At 38.7% G+C, this 16,728-nt stretch overlaps 1 protein-coding gene across 4 annotated transcripts in view; it reads left to right on the top strand.

Moving 5' to 3' along the window:
- Positions 1-6,968: 6,968 nt before the first annotated feature.
- Positions 6,969-16,728, top strand: part of KLHL29 (kelch like family member 29) — a 2,735,259-nt gene continuing 2,725,499 nt past the window's right edge. For 3 of the 4 annotated variants that reach the window (XM_044062747.1, XM_044062745.1, XM_044062748.1), the window contains exon 1: positions 6,969-7,310. The gene's annotated coding sequence lies outside the window, so the exon portion shown is untranslated. Of the gene's footprint in view, positions 7,311-7,386; positions 7,653-16,728 lie in introns of those variants that run through there. The other variant, XM_044062746.1, reaches the window with a different exon arrangement.

The raw sequence follows: 16,728 nt of genomic DNA on the forward strand, positions 1-16,728 counted from the left end.
TCTCTCTTACTAGCTCTGCTGTAGTTACCCAGCTGTTCAGTAACTCTTCACTGCCACCCAGTGCCTGTCTTAACTCTTCCCTGAACATCACCTCACAATTACCATTTTTCAATTTCCACCATTTAATCCTTGGTGCTGCCCTCACACTCATCCTCCTCTTCTTGAGCACCAATGTCATCCTACAAACCACCATCCTATGCTGCCTAACTACACTTTCCCCTGCCACCACTTTACAGTTTCCAATCTCCTTCAGATTGGCCCTTCTACATAAGATATAATCCACCTGTGTGCATCTCCCTGCACTCTTGTATGTCACCCTATGCTCCTCCCTCTTGTTAAAATACGTATTCATCACAGCCATGTCCATCCTTTTCGCAAAATCCACTACCATCTGACCTTCTGCATTCCTTTGCTTAACACCATACCTACCCATCACTTCCTCATCCCCTCTGTTCCCTGCACCAACATGCCCATTGAAATCTGCTCCAATCACCAGTCTCTCACCCTTGGGTACAGTCATCACCACTTCATCTAGCACACTCCAAAATGTTTCTTTCTCATCCATCGCACACCCAACTTGTGGAGCATATGCACTAACAACATTCATCATTAACCCATCAATTTCCAGCTTCATAAACATCACTCTATCCAACACTCTTTTCACCTCCAAAACACTCTTAGCATACTGTTCCTTCAGGATAATGCCTACACCATTTCTCCTCCCATCCACACCATGATAAAACAATTTAAAACCACCTCCGATACACCTAGCCTTGCTCCCCTTCCATCTGGTCTCTTGCACACACAATATACCAACCATCCTTCGGTCCATCATATCAGCTAGCTCTCTCCCTATACCAGTCATACTGCCAACATTCAAAATTCCAACCCTCACTATCACAGTCCTAGCCTTTACCTGCCTTCGGGCATACCTTCTGTCTCTTCTCCTCCTTCGGCCAACAGTAGCCCAATTTCTGCCAGCACCCTGTTGGCCAACAGTACTGGTGGCGGTCGTTGTTAACCTGGGCCTCGACTGATCAGAATTTCTGTACTGTTTTCTGAATGTATGGTTTGGCAAAATTTTATGCTGGATGCCCTTCCTGATGCAGCCCTCCTCATTTATCCGGGCTTGGGACTGGCACAAAGAAATGCACTGGCTTGTGGGTTAGATTTAATGGTGTGTAGTATACAGTGGTCATATCTGAGATTGTCATCTCTTATAACACCTAGATGTTTACTGTGAGCTACAGTTTCAATGACAATATTATTTGCTGACTTTATGGTAAAAGATTGCTTTTGATTTTGGCAACATTTTGAGGTAAAAAGCATTAACTTAGTTTTCTTGGGGTTGAGTTGGAGGTTTGCCTCTTCTATAGAAGAGAAAGATTTTCGGGTAATGTCTTGGAGCTTATTTATTGTTGAGGATGCACATATTAATGTTGAGTCATCTGCATACTGAACTAAACTAGCATGGTGAGTAGAGGTTTGAAGGTCATTAATAAATGTATTAAATAGGAGAGGACCCAGGACAGACCCCTGATGAACACCTGTGGTATCTGATTGAAAGATTGAGTAGGTTTGTTGCCATTTATTGGCTTGTTGCCTTCCAGATAGGTAACTAAGAATCCACAACATGGACTATTGTGAAAGTCCTGTTGAGGAGAGCTGAATGAGCAGCTGCTGGTGCAAGAAAGTATCAAATGCCTTTGACAAGTCTAAGTGCATGGTGGACACAAGCAATCCATTGCGTCTGTGCTGGTTCATTGTATTGGTAAAATGTAATAGAGCAGCAGTGGTGTTGTGCTGGGGCCTAAAGCCAGGTTATGTTTCTGAGAGCAGGTTATTTGAAGTTAGGTATTGCATCAGCTGCACAGGGATGCATTTCAGTAATATTTTGGAGAAGAGATAGAGAATCCCTATTGGTCTGTAGTTATTAAACTCTGTAGATGTGCTGCCTTTCTGCAGTTGTATGATGTAGGATTTTTTTCCACAGTTATGGGATATATCTTTCTGCTACGGATCTATTAATTAGTATGGACACAGGGAAGGTCATGACTTCTGCAGCCATTTTAGGTAGTCTGATGTTAGTTGATCTACAGCTACAGAAGCAGTTTTTAGTTTAAGGAACAACTTTATTATGAGCGACACGGGTACTGGACTAAAAGTGAAGAGCTGCGGGTGGTTTTGGCTGGACAGAGGTAGAGAGAGGGGTTCAGATGTATTAGTGTATAAGAGAGATAATATTGATAACATAAAGTAGGAATTAAACTGTGTGGGGATACAGTCTGTCCTATTGTCTGTTTTTGGAGAGGGAGTGGTGGTCTTGCCAGGATGGAGTAGTTTATTTAGTGATGACCAAAAAGGTTTTGGGTTGTTTTGATGTTTGTCTTGTAGGTTGGTATAGTATATTTGCTTGTCGTGTTGTTATGCTTGACATGGAGTTTTGCAAGGTTTCTAAAATGTCTAAATTGCTGGAATTTTGGCATTTTGATTTCTATTTTTATACCATTTTTCCAGACTTTAGCCCTTTTTATCATGAGTTTTTGTAGTTTCTTTTTTAGCCATGGTTGGGGGTTGGACTTTACTCTTTATTATGTACTGGTGCTAGATTATTTAATGTCTGTAAGAATACGTTATTAAAGTGTTCTACAGCGGTATCTAGCAGCATTGTTCTAAGTACATTCCAGTTATATTGTTTTAGTTTTTCATTAAAAATATTCTTGCCAAAATTGGTTGTATTTTGTATTTGCTTATAGAAAATATGTTTATCTAGGTTATGGTGAGTTCTAATGGCATATGTTGGTATATTCATTAAGGATATCCACACCTTCAAGCTAGTTGCTCAGCATAATGCATCCAAGATTATCCAAGTTCAACTAACTCTGGGCAAAACCACAATCCAGATTGCAGATTGCTACAGACCTCCACCATGGCCGAGGATTCTCACTCCTCTTTTCTTGATACACTGGAAAATATTAAGGTACAACCCAACACCCTAATAATGGGTGATTTCAAGTACCCCACCATTAACTGGGAAAACTACTCGTGTACCAACATTTTTGCTCAACGTTTTCTGGAAATCATCAATTCCAACGCATTGGATCAACTTTTCCACACCCCCACCAGGGGCAGCAATATCCTAGACCTGGTTATCACCAACATGGGCGACCGGTGTTCCACACCAGAGGTCAGCTCCTCATTGGTCAGATCCGACCACAAGCTAATCACCCTAGGCATCCACATCCCGCTCCCACCCCCCATTAGGAAAACAACCGTAAAAAATTTCTCCAAAGCCAACTTCACGCTTCTTAAGACAGAAGTGGCAAACTTCATGACACCCATGCAGATGGACAATAGAGGTACGACTGCTGAATCCTACACAAATGCACTTTATAAGCACTTACACGAGTGCATGGATCGTTCTATCCCTAACAGAACCAAGATGGTATCCCCCCAAAAAAGGAAGCCAATCTGGTGGTCTTCTGCCATAAACAAACTCTACAACAGAAGAAAGAAACTGTTGCAAAAAAGTAAAATCCCATGATTGGAGGAACTCCCTGGTCAGCCTCAGTAAGAAGCTGAGATCCCTCATAAAATCCACCAATGCTAGTAATGGAAACAAAATCACCACTGATTCTAAAGACAACTACAAAGCATTCTATAGCTATGTCAAGAATCTCAATGGCAACACTCAGATCTGCTCTGAGTTACAGCACAGTGACACTAAATATACAGAACCAACTGATATTGCCAACATCCTGGCAGATAGGTTCATTGTTAACTTTACCCACTCTCACCCCCTAAAGGGCCCATCTTTATACCGGAAGAATGCAAAGTTCCTGTAATCACGGCTACATAGGTAAAAACCTCTCTCTCCAAAGCCAAGAACACAGCATCCATGGGACCTGACAACATCCCAGGCTGCCTTCTACATGAGCCACAGAATGAACTGGCACCACACCTAAGTACCATGTTCAATCATAGCCTCACATCAGGCTTTGTGACCATTGAATGGTGCACCATGACGGTTATCCCACTCCACAAAGGGAGGGCCACAACAGACCCTGGGAACTACCACCCCATTAGCCTAATGAGCCTGGTCTGCAAGGCCATGGAACGTATCATCATGGAACTCATAAACAAAGACACTGGAGATCTCCAAACTCTGGACCCCACACAGGTCGGGTTTGTAAAAGGCAGATCATGTCTCCTAAACCTGATAGACTTCTTTGAAGCAGTCACCAAAGCCATAGATGAGGGTAAGGTGGTTCACACAGCCTATCTAGATCTCACCAAGGTGTTCAACACCATCCCCTACTCTGGAATTATAGATAAACTCACTAAACTAGGTATAAATCCCTATGTCACAAGATGGGTTGCCAACTGTCTTACTGACAGAACCCACACTGTGAAAGTAGCAGACTCCAAATCAGACTTCAGACCAGTGACAAGTGGAGTACCACAGGGTTCATTCCTGGGTCCTCTCCTGTTTGGTATCTACTTCTCTGAAGTACAGGCTAACACAGAAGGTCTTTGGCTAACTAAATTCGCAGATGACTGCAAACTAGGAGCCATAATCAAAACTCCTAATGATGTGGACATCCTACAAAAGGGCCTCACTGAGACAGATGCCTGGTGTCAAAGCCATGGTCTCAAACTCAATGCCAAAAAGTGTATTGTCATTCCCTTTGGTAAAAACTCTGTACCCATGAACTACTACATAGGTGGTAGTCTACTTAACACTGAAAGTGTGATAAGAGACCGAGACCTTGGGACACAGGTGGACAGTAGTCTCTCCTTTGATAATCACATCACCACAGTGGTCAGGAAATCCTTCTACATAGCACACCTCATCACAAAAGGTTTCTCATCCAGAAAAAAAAAAGAGGTCATTGTTCCCCTCTACTCATCACTCATTAGACCCATTATAGAGTACAATGCCCCTTTTGGTATGCACCTCACAAGACATCTACAACAACTGGAAAGGCCGCAAAAATACCTCACAAAGAGGATTACTGGCCTCAAACAGATGCCTTATGCAGACCGACTCAAAAAACTCCAGCTTTACTCCGTCGCATATCGCCTACTCAGAGGCGATCTCTGCCTAACATACAAAGCTATGTCAAACCCAGAGCTGTTGGACATGCTCCACTTAAAGAAATCCCAATCCCTCTGAGCTACACACTCTAGGGACCTAAACCTTGTCACCACAATAAACAGAACATGCTGGAGGGATAGATTCCTGTCCCAGAGACTTCCCATACTCTGGAACAGACTACCTATCTATGTCAAACAGAGCTCCTCATTGGCACTCTTCAAGAAAAATCTTGATGATTGGATGGATAATAGAAAATTCACCCCGGGGATCACTTCTGTGGTTCTGCTTGACAGGGGCACAGGAAAATAATTTTCTTGGGTGGCGAAAGCCAGGGTACCTTATTGGCTAGGCTTGTATAGGCCCTAGGGCCAATAGCCTAGTACCTACCTATGAACCTATGTGGTCACTTATGCCATCTGAAAGGCAGCCTACTTTGTCAATTTGTCTGCTTTGTTTGTAAGAATCCAGTCTACTGGAATAGTGGGGAAAAGGCTGAAAATCAGGGATGGATTTTAACTATTGCTTTTATAAACTTTGAAAGTTACTACAATATTTGGTTTTGTATTAGCATACATTTTTACAAAGACTATTAAGTCTGGAATTCAAATGTCTGTGATTATTTAGTGACTTCAATCATAATTCACCTGAAAAACACACATTTTATTTGAGGAACAGATAAAAAATATGAAACAAAAATCTAGACATTGTGTGAAATTCTTGACAAATTGAGAGATATGCATTTTGGTGCAAGTAATAAAAAAAGTGTTATGCTTTTCTTGCAGTTGGAAATGTATTCCAGTCCTTCCTTGACCACTTACTCGCTCTTTGATATTTTAACTGCTATTGGCCATCCTTAATTCTCAGCAGAAGTAGTACACTTGGTTTCTAGAACAAAACCTACAGAACAGATCTATTACCAACAGCCAGACCTCTCAACCCCTAAGCGCAAGAAATCCGTATAAAGCCTAATATAATGCATACCTCTCAAGCGTGCCTCATTGGGAGGAGAGTACCTCGTTTGGCATCTTAAAAAGTTCATGCCCCTCAAAGTTCCACATTGAAAGGGTCTGTAACACATTCAGTGACATTCATGGTAAATAGAAATTAATCTTATTAATCCATTAAAAGATCTTTTTTATAACTAAAATCAGCATATTTTAACCATCATGTGACCCTCTTGGTTGAAGGAGTTAGTATGTGTTCCACATTTCCCCCATTTGATCCACATTATGAGGACTAGTGTTCCTCATTTTGGAGATGGGATGTTAAAAGCTATGCATAATGGAGAGACAAAGACCCAAAATCAGGGATTTTTTTTTAACATTCGTCTTATAAATTTAAATAGTATGGAGAATAATAGGTTTTGCATTAGCATGCATTTTCTGAAAGATGCCAAGTCCGAAACTCAAATATATGTCATTATATTGTGACTTTTAATGTTCGATGGTTTGACAGGAAACTACAAGTCTTATGAGGAACAGACCAAAACTATGAGATACAAATTTGGACATTTTGCGAAAATGTGGGCTGTTAAGAAGTATGCGACCAGCCACCAGGCGACACTATTTGTCAGCGTGCATTATTTTGCTCCATGGGTACAGCATAACTAAGCATCATTAAGACAATTCCTTAAAAACAATGCCAGACTGACGCTGAGTTAGAAACTTCGAGGGACTGTAACAGTCATGTACCGTTCAGTCCAGAAGGTGAACAGTTCACAAAGCCCATTTTTATGCTAAGATGTATGCCCTTATATGGGAAACTGCTCCGCCTCTATGTTCCAGCTCCTTCAATATCAAGCAAAGCTCCGCCTCTGGGTTGGATTAATAGTACAGTCTTCTGTTTCTATGTCACTGTAGCGCCACCCCTCTCAGTTCGGCTCAATCCAATGGATTGTATGTGGGAACGTCTCAGGCATAAGGGAGCATGCTATCACCTCACCTCAAAGGATATAATTTTCTCATCACTATAAACAAACATGCAGAGAACAGAACTGTACACCAAGAATATACGTATATACTAGTCAAGCATCTGCAGCCTCCTGGAGCGCAGTTACATGAAGCAGCTGCAGTTATCCGAGAATGCAATGAGACCTTGCGTATTTTCACCTTTGTGAGGCAGCCAGAGAAACGCTACTTTATTTTCTTCATTATTGCATTTACGAAGACGGTCTAAGCTATTGGTACAGTACACTTGTCACTGCGCAGAGAAGGTAAGGATTTTCCATTGCAAGCAGCAGCAGACTTGTGTGTGACTGTATAATTAGTACAAAACAAAGAAAACGTTTGTGGCAGCATTTCTTGGTGCTTGTGCCAGGCTGGGTGGCGCACTGCCCTTTAAGTCTGTGCAGTTGCAAGGCGTTTGTTAGCTGGAGTTATTTCCAGCCTTCTCCTCGGCATTCGATGAATTGAGCCGCGAGGCTAATAGACCCCCTGCGCCTGCGCTGCTGTCTATAAAAACTTCCTGCCTGTCAAAGCGTGAAGTAGAAAATGAAATGGTACCAGAAGGAGCACTGAGGTGAAACTTCACGCAAGACTCCCCGGACCACCGCAAAGTAAGCGTGCTGCCCGATGGAGGCACCGATGTTTCCTAAGTGCTAGTGTAGTGCTGACTCAGTGTGTGTATTAGTGCTGCTGTTAAGTGTTGGGGGTCAAAAGTTGTAGTGTGCTATCCATTTATAAGCGAGATAATATGATAGAGCCCCTTGAAGTTTAATATTGCTACTCTGAAACACGTCTGGTAATGGTTGTTTACATTATGTTGCTAAAACGTGTTCTGTCTGCCTTTTGTTGCTAAAACAAATGATGTGTGCATTTTAATTCTGCTGAATGTATTATTCTGAAAACACTGAAACTATCCTTTTTCAGTATCGTTTGCTTCGCTCTCTAATAGGCATAAACGTTTACTTTGTTGGCACACTGTAATAATTTTGCACTCTCCTTGTACTTCTAAAAGCTACAAAGTTTATAGTGATTTTGATTACATCTGCATAACAAGTGATCGGTTTTATGCTGCCATGGAATTAATGCTGTTTTCAGTTGGCGGGTACAAAATTATTATTTTAGAAATATTTAGCGAACCTGTAGTTGCTGGTACTAGACAGCTTCATCTGCTGATGATTATGTTTTGGCAGCAAAAATTTCAGATGGCATTAATTTGTTTATGTAACCAGTGGCTGCAGTATAGCACTTGCTTTAATATTTTGCGAAAGGAGTGCAAATCTCCCCAAACTACAATTAAAGCGGAATACTTGGGATTTGAACCTTGCCCCTCATTGCTTCAGCTTGACGGATCCAGTTACTTTGCATACCCACAAATGTGACACTTAATATTGTTTCGGCTATGCAGTTGTTTTCTAGAGGTCTCTTTCGCAATGCTTACACTGTGCCTGCGTTGCTTAAAAATTGCTACTTCTAATATTTTGCACCTTCAGTTGCAGCTCCATGGTGATATTGTCAACTCGTTGGTGTTTTCACTTTCAAAGTAAAAATAAATGTTTGCGTCCTACAACAGTAGATAATTTTGGGATGTGAATAAAGTGTTGTAGAGGGATTTGCGTTCTCACGTGTTGTTAGTTCTGAATCACAAGGCATACACCAAGTAAATTAAATACCAGATACACATGCAATGGGACTTTTTGCCTAGAATGCTCTTAAAATGAGATATACATATTATTAACAGTGACCCGTCAATGAAAACGTGTGTTTTGTTTACTTGCTGTATGAAAAAAAAAGTTTTTTGCCATGTGACAACATTAACATTTACATGGTATCCCACTTGGGATCTCTCTTTAGAACTAAAATATGTGCCCTAGTCTCAGTCCCTGCACTGGGTTGAAATTGATTCATAGGGGCTGTATGGTAAGTACCTCAGCCCAACATGACATGAGTTATTTTAGCAAGTTAGAAAACACCACTGCTAACATAGTTTTTAAGGATCACCTTGTGGAAATTAGATGTGCACCTTGGAAATTTTTCATTTGTGCCTAGACATGCAAACCTTGGCAATTTTTAGTGTGAGTGTACCAAATCAACATATGCTGGACATGTGTAAATGTTGTTTGACAAAAGTTAGTAAATAAAAAGTTGCTTATGTGATCACGTTGTAATAGTGGGCTTAATTCCCTCACGTTTTGACTTGCAAACTGTGAGACCTTAAGTAAGTAATTTAGCCAAACAGTGCTTCTGGGTCTACAAAGAGGCATTTGTGATTGGGCTTATTTAGGTTAACAAACATATTGATAAATAAGATATAAAGACAGAAAGATCAAAATGCTGCATACCTTTTCTTCCATAAATGTGTGCAAGCCTAGAGATTACCTAACAGCAAAGAAATACTCGTGCATATGTTGTTTGAAGATTACATGGAAATACTTGGTCAGCTTTTGGACAGAATTTGTAGGTTTTTCTGTAGAAATGTCATACTGCAATCCCTCATGGATCCTGGCTGTGCAAGAAATGAACTTGCTAACATCCCAAGATATGCCAACAAAGCTTTACATTGTGTTTGGTATGGCATTTTTATTGAGCATAGCTCTAGCAAAATTACTTTATCTCTGTTGGTTATTGGTTTGTTGAACTTTAAGTAGTATGTCATGACTGTTTCCTGTCATGGAACATTGATGCACAAAAATGTGGAACCTTCAACATATCACAGAGCTTGGTGGGGCTTCATTGGTGTTTATCCCTCTGGTCTTCAAATCAGTGGGAGCATTTTATCAATGCAATGAAAAAAATGTGTAAATTGTCAAAGTATTGTACCCTGCTGCTTAATCTGGTGAATTGGAATAGCATTATATTTTGCTGCCTCTTATGTGTCAGTAATATGAAATTCTGGTCTTTTTTTCTTAGTTGTTGTTGTTAAATGCAGTTTTCTTATTTTAGAGAGTGCAGTCTTTTACAGATTGTAGGTTATGTGTTTTTCTCTATTTCATTTTTTTCTTGTGTAGTTATTTTCTGTACAAATGTATGTATTACAAAATGTACTGATCATAGGTAAGTTCTTCAGCCTAAATGTCATCCATATGTTTTTATAGAAGCACAATGTACATTTGCATGACAGTCAAGACCTCCTCAAGACTTAGGCGTTTCCTTAACTACTGGGAAGTATTTACATAAGCAGCCAGCTCAAAAGGTGTGAGGAAAGGAAGAAGCTCATGGGATAGATTCTGAAAAATGTTGCCATTTCAAGTTATTTGTATTCTGGAAGTTTATTTAAATTTTTGTCAGAAGACAAATACTTTGCGATAGACATGTTTATTTGCAAAGTAATGATGCATTTATTGTTTAGCCAGGCATATATACCATGTATATGCATGCTTACAGTTTTCTAAACATAATGTATTTTGTGCGCTAAGGTGCATATCTCTCAGCTGTCCCTATTTTTGAGAGACACACTTAATTTGCCTCACACTTTTGCTTAGTTCCTCCATTTTGAGACATTCTACTGTAGCAAAACCATGATTTTAAAAGGGTCTGTAATTTGGGTCCTATAACTGTTTTTTTTTTTTTTTGTGCTTTGTACCTAATTCTGGAGGTAAAATGTTTGGCATGGCTTCGTGGTAAATCACATTGTCTATGGTATGCAAGGTCTAGGGTTTGAGCCTTGCAGAGGCTGTTTACTCTACTGGACAGAGGCACAGGGAACTAACCTAAGGGGGCGGCGAAAGCCAACACATTCCGGCTAGGCTTATAAATGCCTTCAGGCAGATAGCCTAGTACCTACCTATGAACCTAAAAGTTGAGATAGATGTGCCATAATATAACTTTTAAAAAGCTCAGACATATTTTTTATCGTCTTACTTAAGCTATATACTTGCAAATTGTCTTTTTCTAGAGCTCTTGATTATTTACCTTCTTTACACAAGGCTGTCATTTGAACTTTTTTTCTTTGAGGCTGTCTTTTCATATTTATTCAGTATTGAAAAGACATACTGTATAGAACCATGCACTGTACAGGTTTGGGGATAGGGTCTGCAGTCTCGAAATTGGTATATGATTCCAAAAATCCTGCCTATGGTGCTGTGCATATAATTTTTGTGATTCTGATCATATAAGTATAGCTGCAGTCATTAAATATGTCTTGACTGTACAGGACACCTTGAAATTACTCTAATCTCTGCTGCTAAGAGATAGTTTTCTTAAAGTTTAGTCTGTTTACTGAATGCCAAAATAAAGAATATTTTACATGTGTAAATTGTGTAAGTGTAAGTACACATACAGGGAAACATGCCTGCTGGCAGAATGCTAGAAACGTACTGATTTGTGAGATTCCCACTTATATTTCCCAAGTATCCATTGTCTTTTTGTGTGAAGGTCAGGGAAGGAGAGTCCTGAAATATCAAAATCCAAAACACCTGTATCTGTCTGCGGATTTCAGTAAAACTCTTCATCTGCATCTCACTTATCTATTCTTCAAGTACCTCCTGAACCGGTAAGCGTTCCGTCAACACTATACTCCAAAAACAAAGAAAACATGAAGAACGCTAGACTCCATGGATTCCTGAAACGCTCACTGCTCACATACAATACCCCAACCACCTGGAATGATGTAAAATGTGTATCGAAACACTCCAACCACAAATAAGTTGAAAAATCTTCATTTATTGTACCATATGTTAAGCGCTTTCACTCACTTGACCGTGAGCTTCATCAGAACAAATTTAAAAACAGTGAATACAGTTTAAATATTCCGTTTGGCACCAAATCAAAATAAATTTAAAGTGACACAACATCAAAAAATTCAGTGCTAAAATAATCAGTTTTTGCCTAATGTCACCTGTAACATATATTGACATCCAGACATCCTACCAACAAAATAAATAACAATATCAAAATATATAAAAAATATATAAAAAATATACAATTAAAAATGAAAATAAAAGAATTCTAATACATATAAACTAATGCATTCTGACTGATAAACAAACCAGTCACATATCCCTTACAAATATGTATACTACAATCAAGTAACTTATTTAATATATAAAATACTTTTTAAATAAAATTTAAATAAAATATTATATTACAACTACCCACAACATACAAAAATATATTATAAAAAAGATTTGTGAACTACAATGTGTATATAAATCTTTTAATGCATAAACTGATTCGTTCCTTTGCCTAAAAAATATATGATTGAAATAATCTAATGTTTTATATTTAATAATGGTTTTATAGTAATGTGGTCGTTAAGCCCCGGGGGTGTCGAGGCGTCGGTGAATAACTGCCGCCATACTTCCTTGTAGGCCAAGATTGCTTTAATGTTGCCTCCTCTAGGGTCCAAGACAACATTTTCCAAATTAGCAAATTTAAAGGAATGCTCATCTCCATATTTCTCTACATGCCTATAAAGAGCATTATTCACATCTTTCCTAGATCAGGGAGGTCTGGGTATTTTGAGAAAGCAACGAATAACAGCCAGTGGCATAAAGTGTATTATTTTCGCTTTCCTTGACCCATTAGCAGAGTTTCCTTTTTGTTTTTCTGGCTCTCTATTCTGCCTTGCAGTTTTGCGGACTGGTTCAGTAGTTCACTTTTGAGCAACTCTTGGAATAGTTAAATACTGTTTCATCACACACTGTCATAATGCATTTCAGATGTGCCTCCAGAGTCCATGCAGAGTTCTGATACAGAGAGAGTTGCTTGCAGAACTAGCATTTGAGAATGATATCAGTAATATGCAGTAATGTTTCATTTTTTTCTCTATTTTTACATATTTTTAGCTCTATCAGTAAATCTTTTCTGTGAGCATTTTATATTATTGGAGTTAATGGATTGTAATTAGTTGTCATGATGTAGGAATACTTTTCAGAGGATGAACTTGTTTGTAGAAGAATGTCTGTATTATGCATTTTTTGTTTAATGTAAAAGTGGAAGCAACCAGACAGTAATTGTAAGAAATGATGATGATTAGAAGATTTTTTTGTAACATAAAATCTGTCAAATTAAAAATAAAAATAATTTAACGGTGCCAAGTTTTTGTGTCCCGTTATCATACGTGCAGGTGATTCTGAGATAAAAATGATAATACTGATTTTCTGTTTACACCTGTGCAAGCTGTGTAGAGAGTGAAGTGACGCAGAATACTTGTTCTGTACAGCCTTATTTAGGAACATTAATGCTGTGCAGACATGGTTCTCACGCTGTAATGATGCTAGGTACTGTCACAGGTGTGTATGCTGACAGCTCCGCGCATGCATATTTTACAGGATATTACTGAGTTGTTCTTTTCTGTCTCCAGCATTCCTAATCACCGTAATACTTTTCACTGTGTACTAAAAGTTAGATTCCATATGGGACATCAGTATTCCGGATTAGTGAATGAGATTTGCTCTTCTGTCTCCCTTTCAGTTTCTCCCATTGTTGTCCATCCCTGAAGACAGATTAGTCCTAGTAATGTATGAACAGCTAAAAGGTTGGCATAATAGCTAAGGTGTTTATCTTACACATACAAGGTACAAGGTTTGATTCTCACATAGGGTAACTGGCTAGGCTTAAAATGGCCCACAAGGGCAGTTGTTAGTCTAGTGCTAATTTATGAACCTATGAATCTATCTAAGTAACCTTTGTTACCTGCAGAGATCATTGTGGTGCAGTCTGGCTCTGGTTCCCTCACTGAATTTTTCCATCAGTAACACATGCTGATGCACACCTATACATACCTGCTGTCATACAAGCATGTGCCCTGCCTTATCTATCCCCACCTGCCATTGAAGATTTGAAGTGCATCAGAATATTGGTGAGGATGAAGTAGCAATAGATGTAAATGCCTCCGTGCATCATTTATGGGGCACTTCTACACCATTCATGTTTTGTGTGATGTATTAAGGTGGGATATGTTGTCAAACCATTCTAACATAGCTGTAAGGTAACACCATGTGTTTGTTTCTTATTGTGCATTTTGAACTTATCAGTGGGGCTCACATTAATGCACAGAACTAAATTCCACATATATCTTCAAAGCTTCTGTCCTAACTCATCTCAATCCAACAAAGAGATGTACAAATTGCCAGCTAGTATAGTACTTGCCTATGAGGCATTGTCTTACACTAAGTCTTACATGCCCTCCTGGGCTCTCTACGACAATGTGTGTTGCCTGATGTTCTTAATTTGTCATTTAAATTTATTTTTATTTTTTATTTTACATTTGTTAACCGGGGGTGTTTGACTGAGCCGAAAAGGCCCTTTTTTAGCAGAGGCCCGGGGAGAAAAGTTCCACATAGAAAAATTACAGATACATTTAGACATGATCAATAAATAACTACCTGTTAATGTTCTAACAAAATCAATAATTGTTCTGCTACTTCTTTTGTATTTCATTTGTACTTATTTTGTGTGGAAATTTTGATCCCCTCTCCACAGGTCTTCCCCGAATTAACATATTTCATATAACAAGAAAGATTGTCAATATAATGCTATAACCAAGGTAAAAGGCAAACAGGGGTACATCAGGAAAGTGTGCAATCTACATCTGTCAGGAAAAGAGAAACTAAAACTATTTTACATCTTGAAGCTAGAATATTCAGCCAAATCAGATGAGAATGCTGATTAATCTTAATGTTGGACTAAGCCTTGCTTATTGAAAAATTATGTTACAAAGGCACATTATGAAAGAAAACACAGCCAAACTGTTTCCCTCCTACCTCAGTGTGCAGTATTAGTATAACAAAGCTATTGTTTAGGAATGTGAAGGTTTTAACAGGTATACCTATGCATTTCAAATGCAGTTAAAACATAAGATTTCTTTATTTTTAACTAATTTTAAATATGTTCCCTCATTAAAGTGTGCTTTGTTTGTAAGAAAACATGTCTAATGTGCTAAAAGCCTCCCAGTTAATTAAGTTGCTTCACTGTTAATTTCCTGCTAACCTGTTTAGGAAATATTCCACAAAAACAGAATTGCTGTGCCTTGACCACATTAGATAGCTTTGAAAAGATCATAGGCTGGTAGAAAAGGTACAACAGTGGCTAAAAGTAACATACAGGGGGTAATAATCACTGGTAGCCATTCTAAAAATGGTGATTAGTGGTAGGTACTGTTGTGTTACGTATCGGGTGTGCTCCATGTTTATCTCTTTGTAGATGATTCTGAAATAGATATAGAAATAATACATGCCTTCTTTTTTGTTTTGTACAAGATCTGCAATAGACTTTACACACAAAAAAAGAGAACAAGATAAGGGATAGGAATGTGTCAGAGTTGAGTCAATGGTCATAAACGTTTATCAAAAATCCAAACTACTGCAGTTAAGAAACAAAAATCTAGGACAAGGGTGAATCAGTAAACTAGAAGTAGTAGCCATATGCAAATGCATACAAATTAATGTATATATATATATATATATATATATATATATATATATATATTATATATGTGTATGTGTGTGTATACATCTCATAGGCGAATGGAGGCTGAAGAAGTCAAACCATTACAGAATGAAACTTCTTAACATCCCATAAACCTGATCCTCTGTGTTAACTGCCAGACAGGGGAGCACATTGCAGCTTTTTATTTGTTAAACACGAGCCTGTGCTGACCTAGCATAGATTTTGTATGGGCAGAGGTAGTGTGGTTAAGCTGTATGCTTGCATTTTGTCACTAATTGTCCTTCACTAATCTAGGGAGCTACTGTATAGTTATGTAAGCAATAGGCTTCTGTACTTCTGAAAATACTGATATTGTGTCCTGTCTCAAGTTTGTTAACTGTTTAACAGGTAACTTAATGCAGCTCCGTTAAGCATCATTTTCTGTTTAGATGCTGCTGTCTGCTTATATGACTTTTACAGAAGTTATGTGCCACTCTATGCAGAGTGTGAAAAAAAAATGGCTTAGTTATTATTTTATCCATTAATGGGGCATTGGCTAACCCAGCTCTGCCTTCTTTCGACATTATTTTAAATAGCAATCCAGCAGTTTGTCTGCATTATTCCTGTTTATTCAATATCTGACTTGTTAAGTTACTGTCAGTCTTTCCTGCTGGCTGTTGCTTATTAGTTATCCCAGTAAGTGTGGATCTAGCTTTCCTTGTAATTAATCTTTTACTGTTTTACGTATTAGGCTTATTGTAAATGTGAAGTACTTTGATAACGCTACCCACATACATGAGAAAAATTAGAAAATGATGTGCATTTCTGCAGGTGACTTCTGTTCCTGATGGTTAACACAGAGGTTTAAGGTTATGATCTAGTAATGGACTTCATTGCGAGTTTGATTGCCTTAATGTCTCTCCACTTGAAAAACGTGTGACTGCTAAGCAGCTTAATTGACCAGATGACACTCCCAGGTCACCTCTAAAAAGAGAAAATTGTGCCTATTTTTCTTGTTATGGTTATAAAGCAGTAAAACATCATGAGGCTACATTGTCATAGCTTTACCTATGTTCCAACTCCGAGTGTGTAACAAGTGTTATCAAATTAAATTAAAGGTGACATTGTAGTATTGATGCCATCACCTAAATGCTTTGTTATAAGGAGAAACATGGGCAGCTGAATGGCATGCAGTTGTTTGCAGCTGAATGGCATGCAGTTGTTTGCAGCTGAATGACATGCAGTTGTTTGCAGCTGAATGGCATGCAGCTGTTTGCAGCTGAATGGCATGTAGCTGTTTGCAGCTGAATGGCATGCAAT

Source organism: Protopterus annectens, chromosome 2.part1, assembly GCF_019279795.1.
Source record: "Protopterus annectens isolate FY-2018-M chromosome 2.part1, PAN1.0, whole genome shotgun sequence".
NCBI classification, from domain to species: domain Eukaryota; kingdom Metazoa; phylum Chordata; order Ceratodontiformes; family Protopteridae; genus Protopterus; species Protopterus annectens.